This window comes from Myxine glutinosa, chromosome 2 (assembly GCF_964187855.1).
Source record: "Myxine glutinosa chromosome 2, kmMyxGlut1.1, whole genome shotgun sequence".
Taxonomy (NCBI): domain Eukaryota; kingdom Metazoa; phylum Chordata; class Myxini; order Myxiniformes; family Myxinidae; genus Myxine; species Myxine glutinosa.
This window is the reverse complement of record NC_136262.1, coordinates 61,887,939-61,895,495: the sequence shown is the minus strand read 5'-3', so window position 1 is coordinate 61,895,495 and position 7,557 is coordinate 61,887,939.

Here is a 7,557-nt window from a genome sequence, read left to right as displayed (position 1 = left end):
ATTTTGATGGTGGTAATTTGATGATGGTATTTTGATGATGGTAATTTCATGATGGTAATTTGATGGTGGTAATTTGATGGTGGTATTTTGATGGTGGTAATTTGATGGTGGTATTTTGATGGTGGTATTATGATGGTGGTATTTTGACGGTGGTATTTTGATGGGGGTATTTTGATGGTGGTATTTTGATGGTGGTATTTTGATGGTGGTATTTTGATGGTGGTAATTTGATGGTTGTATTTTGATGGTATTTTGATGGTGGTAATTTGATGATGGTATTTTGATGATGGTAATTTCATGATGGTAATTTGATGGTGGTAATTTGATGGTGGTATTTTGATGGTGGTAATTTGATGGTGGTATTTTCATGGTATTTTGATGGTGGTATTTTGATGGTGGTATTTTGATTATGATAATTTCATGATGGTAATTTGATGGTGGTAATTTGATGGTGGTAATTTGATGGTGGTATTTTGATGGTGGTAATTTGATGGTGGTATTTTGATGATGGTATTTTGATGATGGTAATTTCATGATGGTAATTTGATGGTGGTAATTTGATGGTGGTATTTTGATGGTGGTAATTTGATGGTGGTATTTTGATGGTGGTAATTTGATGGTGGTAATTTGATGGTGGTATTTTGATGGTGGTAATTTGATGGTGGTATTTTGATGGTGGTAATTTGATGGTGGTATTTTCATGGTGGTAATTTGATGGTTGTATTTTGATGGTATTTTGATGGTGGTAATTTGATGGTGGTAATTTGATGATGGTATTTTGATGATGGTAATTTCATGATGGTAATTTGATGGTGGTAATTTGATGGTGGTATTTTGATGGTGGTAATTTGATGGTGGTATTTTGATGGTGGTATTTTGATGGTGGTATTTTGATGGGGGTATTTTGATGGTGGTATTTCGATGGTGGTATTTTGATGGTGGTATTTTGATGGTGGTATTTTGATGGTGGTAATTTGATGGTTGTATTTTGATGGTATTTTGATGGTGGTAATTTGATGGTGGTAATTTGATGATGGTATTTTGATGATGGTAATTTCATGATGGTAATTTGATGGTGGTAATTTGATGGTGGTATTTTGATGGTGGTAATTTGATGGTGGTATTTTGATGGTATTTTGATGGTGGTATTTTGATTATGATAATTTCATGATGGTAATTTGATGGTGGTATTTTGATGGTGGTATTTTGATGGTGGTATTTTGATGGTGGTAATTTGATGGTTGTATTTTGATGGTATTTTGATGGTGGTAATTTGATGGTGGTAATTTGATGATGGTATTTTGATGATGGTAATTTCATGATGGTAATTTGATGGTGGTAATTTGATGGTGGTATTTTGATGGTGGTAATTTGATGGTGGTATTTTGATGGTGGTATTATGATGGTGGTATTTTGACGGTGGTATTTTGACGGGGGTATTTTGATGGTGGTATTTTGATGGTGGTATTTTGATGGTGGTATTTTGATGGTGGTAATTTGATGGTTGTATTTTGATGGTATTTTGATGGTGGTAATTTGATGATGGTATTTTGATGATGGTAATTTCATGATGGTAATTTGATGGTGGTAATTTGATGGTGGTATTTTGATGGTGGTAATTTGATGGTGGTATTTTGATGGTGGTAATTTGATGGTGGTAATTTGATGGTGGTAATTTGATGGTGGTATTTTGATGGTGGTAATTTGATGGTGGTATTTTGATGGTGGTAATTTGATGGTGGTATTTTCATGGTGGTAATTTGATGGTTGTATTTTGATGGTATTTTGATGGTGGTAATTTGATGGTGGTAATTTGATGATGGTATTTTGATGATGGTAATTTCATGATGGTAATTTGATGGTGGTAATTTGATGGTGGTATTTTGATGGTGGTAATTTGATGGTGGTATTTTGATGGTGGTATTTTGATGGTGGTATTTTGATGGGGGTATTTTGATGGTGGTATTTCGATGGTGGTATTTTGATGGTGGTATTTTGATGGTGGTATTTTGATGGTGGTAATTTGATGGTTGTATTTTGATGGTATTTTGATGGTGGTAATTTGATGGTGGTAATTTGATGATGGTATTTTGATGATGGTAATTTCATGATGGTAATTTGATGGTGGTAATTTGATGGTGGTATTTTGATGGTGGTAATTTGATGGTGGTAATTTGATGGTGGTATTTTGATGGTATTTTGATGGTGGTATTTTGATTATGATAATTTCATGATGGTAATTTGATGGTGGTATTTTGATGGTGGTATTTTGATGGTGGTATTTTGATGGTGGTAATTTGATGGTTGTATTTTGATGGTATTTTGATGGTGGTAATTTGATGGTGGTAATTTGATGATGGTATTTTGATGATGGTAATTTCATGATGGTAATTTGATGGTGGTAATTTGATGGTGGTATTTTGATGGTGGTAATTTGATGGTGGTATTTTGATGGTGGTATTATGATGGTGGTATTTTGACGGTGGTATTTTGATGGGGGTATTTTGATGGTGGTATTTTGATGGTGGTATTTTGATGGTGGTATTTTGATGGTGGTAATTTGATGGTTGTATTTTGATGGTATTTTGATGGTGGTAATTTGATGATGGTATTTTGATGATGGTAATTTCATGATGGTAATTTGATGGTGGTAATTTGATGGTGGTATTTTGATGGTGGTAATTTGATGGTGGTATTTTCATGGTATTTTGATGGTGGTATTTTGATGGTGGTATTTTGATTATGATAATTTCATGATGGTAATTTGATGGTGGTAATTTGATGGTGGTAATTTGATGGTGGTATTTTGATGGTGGTAATTTGATGGTGGTATTTTGATGATGGTATTTTGATGATGGTAATTTCATGATGGTAATTTGATGGTGGTAATTTGATGGTGGTATTTTGATGGTGGTAATTTGATGGTGGTATTTTGATGGTATTTTGATGGTGGTAATTTGATGGTGGTAATTTGATGGTGGTAATTTGATGGTGGTATTTTGATGGTAATTTGATGGTGGTATTTTGATGGTGGTAATTTGATGGTGGTATTTTCATGGTGGTAATTTGATGGTTGTATTTTGATGGTATTTTGATGGTGGTAATTTGATGGTGGTAATTTGATGATGGTATTTTGATGATGGTAATTTCATGATGGTAATTTGATGGTGGTATTTTGATGGTGGTAATTTGATGGTGGTATTTTGATGGTGGTATTTTGATGGTGGTATTTTGATGGGGGTATTTTGATGGTGGTATTTTGATGGTGGTATTTCGATGGTGGTATTTTGATGGTGGTATTTTGATGGTGGTATTTTGATGGTGGTAATTTGATGGTTGTATTTTGATGGTATTTTGATGGTGGTAATTTGATGATGGTATTTTGATGATGGTAATTTCATGATGGTAATTTGATGGTGGTAATTTGATGGTGGTATTTTGATGGTGGTAATTTGATGGTGGTAATTTGATGGTGGTATTTTGATGGTATTTTGATGGTGGTATTTTGATGGTGGTAATTTGATGGTGGTATTTTGATGATGGTATTTTGATGATGGTAATTTCATGATGGTAATTTGATGGTGGTATTTTGATGGTGGTAATTTGATGGTGGTATTTTGATGGTAATTTGATGGTGGTAATTTGATGGTGGTAATTTGATGGTGGTATTTTGATGGTGGTAATTTGATGGTGATATTTTGATGGTGGTAATTTGATGGTGGTATTTTGATGGTGGTATTTGGATGGTGGTATTTGGTTGGTGGTATTTTGATGGTGGTATTTTGATGGTGGTATTTTGATGGTGGTATTTTGATGGTGGTATTTGGATGGTGGTATTTGGTTGGTGGTATTTTGATGGTGGTATTTTGATGGTGGTAATTTGATGGTGGTAATTTGATGGTTGTATTTTGATGGTATTTTGATGGTGGTAATTTGATGGTAGTAATTTGATGATGGTATTTTGATGATGGTAATTTCATGATGGTAATTTGATGGTGGTAATTTGATGGTGGTATTTTGATGGTGGTATTTTGATGGTGGTATTTTGATGGTGGTATTTTGATGGTGGTATTTTGATGGTGGTATTTTGATGGTGCTATTTTGATGGTGGTATTTTGATGATGGTAATTTGATGGTGGTATTTTGATGGTGGTATTTTGATGGTGGTATTTTGATGTTGGTATTTTGATGTTGGTATTTTGATGTTGGTATTTTGATGGTGGTATTTTGATGGTGGTATTTTGATGGTGGTATTTTGATGGTGCTATTTTGATGGTGGTATTTTGATGGTGGTATTTTGATGGTGCTATTTTGATGTTGATATTTTGATGTTGGTATTTTGATGGTGGTATTTTGATGGTATTTTGATGGTGGTATTTTGATGGTGGTATTTTGATGGTGGTATTTTGATGGTGGTATTTTGATGGTGGTATTTTGATGGTGGTATTTTGATGGTGATATTTTGATGGTGGTATTTTGATGGTGGTAATTTGATCGTGGTATTTTGATGGTGGTAATTTGATGGTATTTTGATGGTGATATTTTGATTATGGTATTTTGATGGTGATATTTTGATGGTGGTAATTTGATGGTGGTATTTTGATGGTGGAATTTTGATGGTGGTATTTTGATGGTGGTATTTTGATGGTGGTATTTTGATTGGGGTATTTTGATGGTGGTATTTTGATGGTGGTATTTTGATTATGGTATTTTGATGGTGGTATTTTGATGGTGGTATTTTGATGGTGGTATTTTGATGGTGGTATTTTGATGGTGGTATTTTGATGGCATCAGATCTCACCCACGGTGGTGTTTTGCCCAAACGCCCTCACTATAATGTCTGTGCTAACTTGGCGGTAGGCTATCATTCCAATGGTGGATTCCAGGGCTCCTTTGCACTCCCAGAACAAGCCATGCTTTCATGTACACTCGACTTTTTATTTGTTGTCTTAAAAGGGACAAATCCAGAATGTGAGATAGAGCAAACTGCATGCCGCACTGTCTGGATGGATGTTTGTTTCAAAACATGGATGGATGTGTCCTTACAAAACCACCACCAACACCACCACCCACGTCTTCACTTGTCCACGCCTTCCAGGAGCTGCGAGCTACAAAAATCATTTCAATGAATTTGGTGCTGCTTTGTCGATTTTCTTTTCTTGCATTGTCTATAATTTAGCATTTGCCTATGTTCAGGAATGGAACATTTAGGAGACATCAGTGGGGTTTTTAAACACAAAGTGTGCCATTTGGTGGTTCCATCTCAACTCGTATCATGGCAGATGATGCTCAGATCTCACATTAAAATCCCGTAGACTGTGTTGATTTGTCCATTTGCTGAAGTACTAATAATTGATATAAAATATATAATCATGAGCTTCTGTGGCATACAACTTATTACAAGCTTCTCCACGGTCCCTAGAACAATCAAACAACAATATATTTTCAATCAGTACATGATTCAGGCTTTAAAGTCTGAAAGATCAGCACGGCTTTTGATAGTCAGAGTTTTAATATACAGGGTGGGCCATTTATCTATTCCCAGTTTTGAACCCCCTGTAATTCTGTTACTAAGAAACAAAATCGAACATAATATTTACAGGATGTAGTTTAGGGTGCATCAAATGCCCAGTTTTTGAAAAATATTCTCATGTTGATCTGGTCAGTAAAAATCGGGTTACCCCCGCTAATGGGCCGCTTTGGCCAAATGTGAGATTTTTCGATTTTTTTTTAAAGTAAGAATACTTTCTTGCAGTAATTCATGGTCACCGATTCCAAAAATGTCTTCTATAACGTGGTGGGATCAAAACTGCAAAAAAAAAATTAGTTCAATTATTTTGAAAATTGGGTAATCGGGTTACCAGCGAACTAAAAAAAAAAGAATAATTTTTCAAATATTTTTTTATTCTCTCTTCAAAACATGACAAATTTTTGGTAATTTCTCTTTAAAACATGACAAAATAGTTACAGTAACAGTGTGGCTTCTGTGGTCGTCTGAGTGGTCATCGCATCACTTTCATTGTTGCTGATGGGTGCCCTCCTTGGCATCACTCCTCTCACCACACTCCTCCCACCCCACCCCACCCATTCCATTCCCTCCTCCCACCTCCACCCTTTCCCTCCCTCCTTCCATCCCTCCACACCCATTCCATTCCCTCCTCCCACCTCCACCCTTTCCCTCCCTCCTTCCACCCCTCCCCACCCATTCCCTTCCCTCCCCACCCATTTTGGTGGAGATGTTGGGTATGTGACAAGGATGAAATGATTAAATTTTGTTGAAGATCCGGATCTGGATCTGGATCTGAGAGTTTTTTAAAGCGATTCTTCACCATTGAGAGATAGGACAAAAAACGATAAAAATCAATATATCTCAAAAACTTGTTGACGGATTCAGACAAAACATGGTGGATAGGTTTGGTGTGTGGCAAGGACGAATTAATTCGATTTTCATGAAGATTCAAATCTGTATCCGGATCAGAGAATATATTTTTTTTCTCAAGTGATTCTTCACCATTGAATGATAGGGCCAAAAACGATACATAGCATGATGTCACAAAAAGTTATGGACAAATTATGACAAAACGTGGTGGATGAGTTGGGTAAGTGACCAAGTGACCAAGCCGATTAGATTTTGGTTCAGGTCCGAAACCAGATCCGGCCTATCAGTGGGAGAAAAAACATAGACTGTTCAGTTTGGCGGAGGTATGTGCTCCATCGAGTACCCTTCAAGTATTGTAATGCTTTTGGGTAGACAATATTGAATGCTTTTCCCTCAAGGACCAGAACATGTAAATTGTTTGGTGTTCTAACTCAAGAGTAGCCCACCCATAATTGACCATATGAAAAAGATATTCAAAATCTCTTTTCTCGAAACAACTATATCGGTACTGTATACAAATCAAAATCACTTGTTTTTTAATTTTAACAGGGTGTATATTTCGACAAGTTAGCTAAGGTGGTCACCTTTTTTTCTACAAAGTCTTCCTTCACCATTGAGAGTTATGTCGTTAGATGAGCATCAAAATTGCCTTTAAAGCAATGAATAGGTTGTGTTTGTACTATTTTGATCAACACATTTAAGAGGTCACATGACTCCTTCGGCTATCTTACCTATCATTGGAGCAGTTCCCGTACCATATTAGACATTTGGATCACCATCTCATCAATTACATAGGTATCCGGGCTGAAATCCGAAAAGACTTGGGCTTTTTAATCGCTTAATATGGAGAAGGTGTGAGCATATCCTTGCTTAAATAAATACGCTTATATGCTCAGTTTTCGTTTCAATTAGTTCCCGACACAAGTTCTTTTGTACGCTTCACATGCCAAGGTGGATTAAGGTGGGGGAGCACGTGGCCCAGACCCCCCTAGACATGGGGCCCCCCCAGTTACCATGAACGGGGGGTTACATGTGTTTAAATAACCAGTTATGTTGTTTCGGTCCTCATTCGCTAATATTTTCTGTAAGAAAAACATTATAAGTTGAAATACTGCACATGTACATTACAAAATTGAATACATTTTTATTTAAATATAAGTAATATAACACTCACCTGC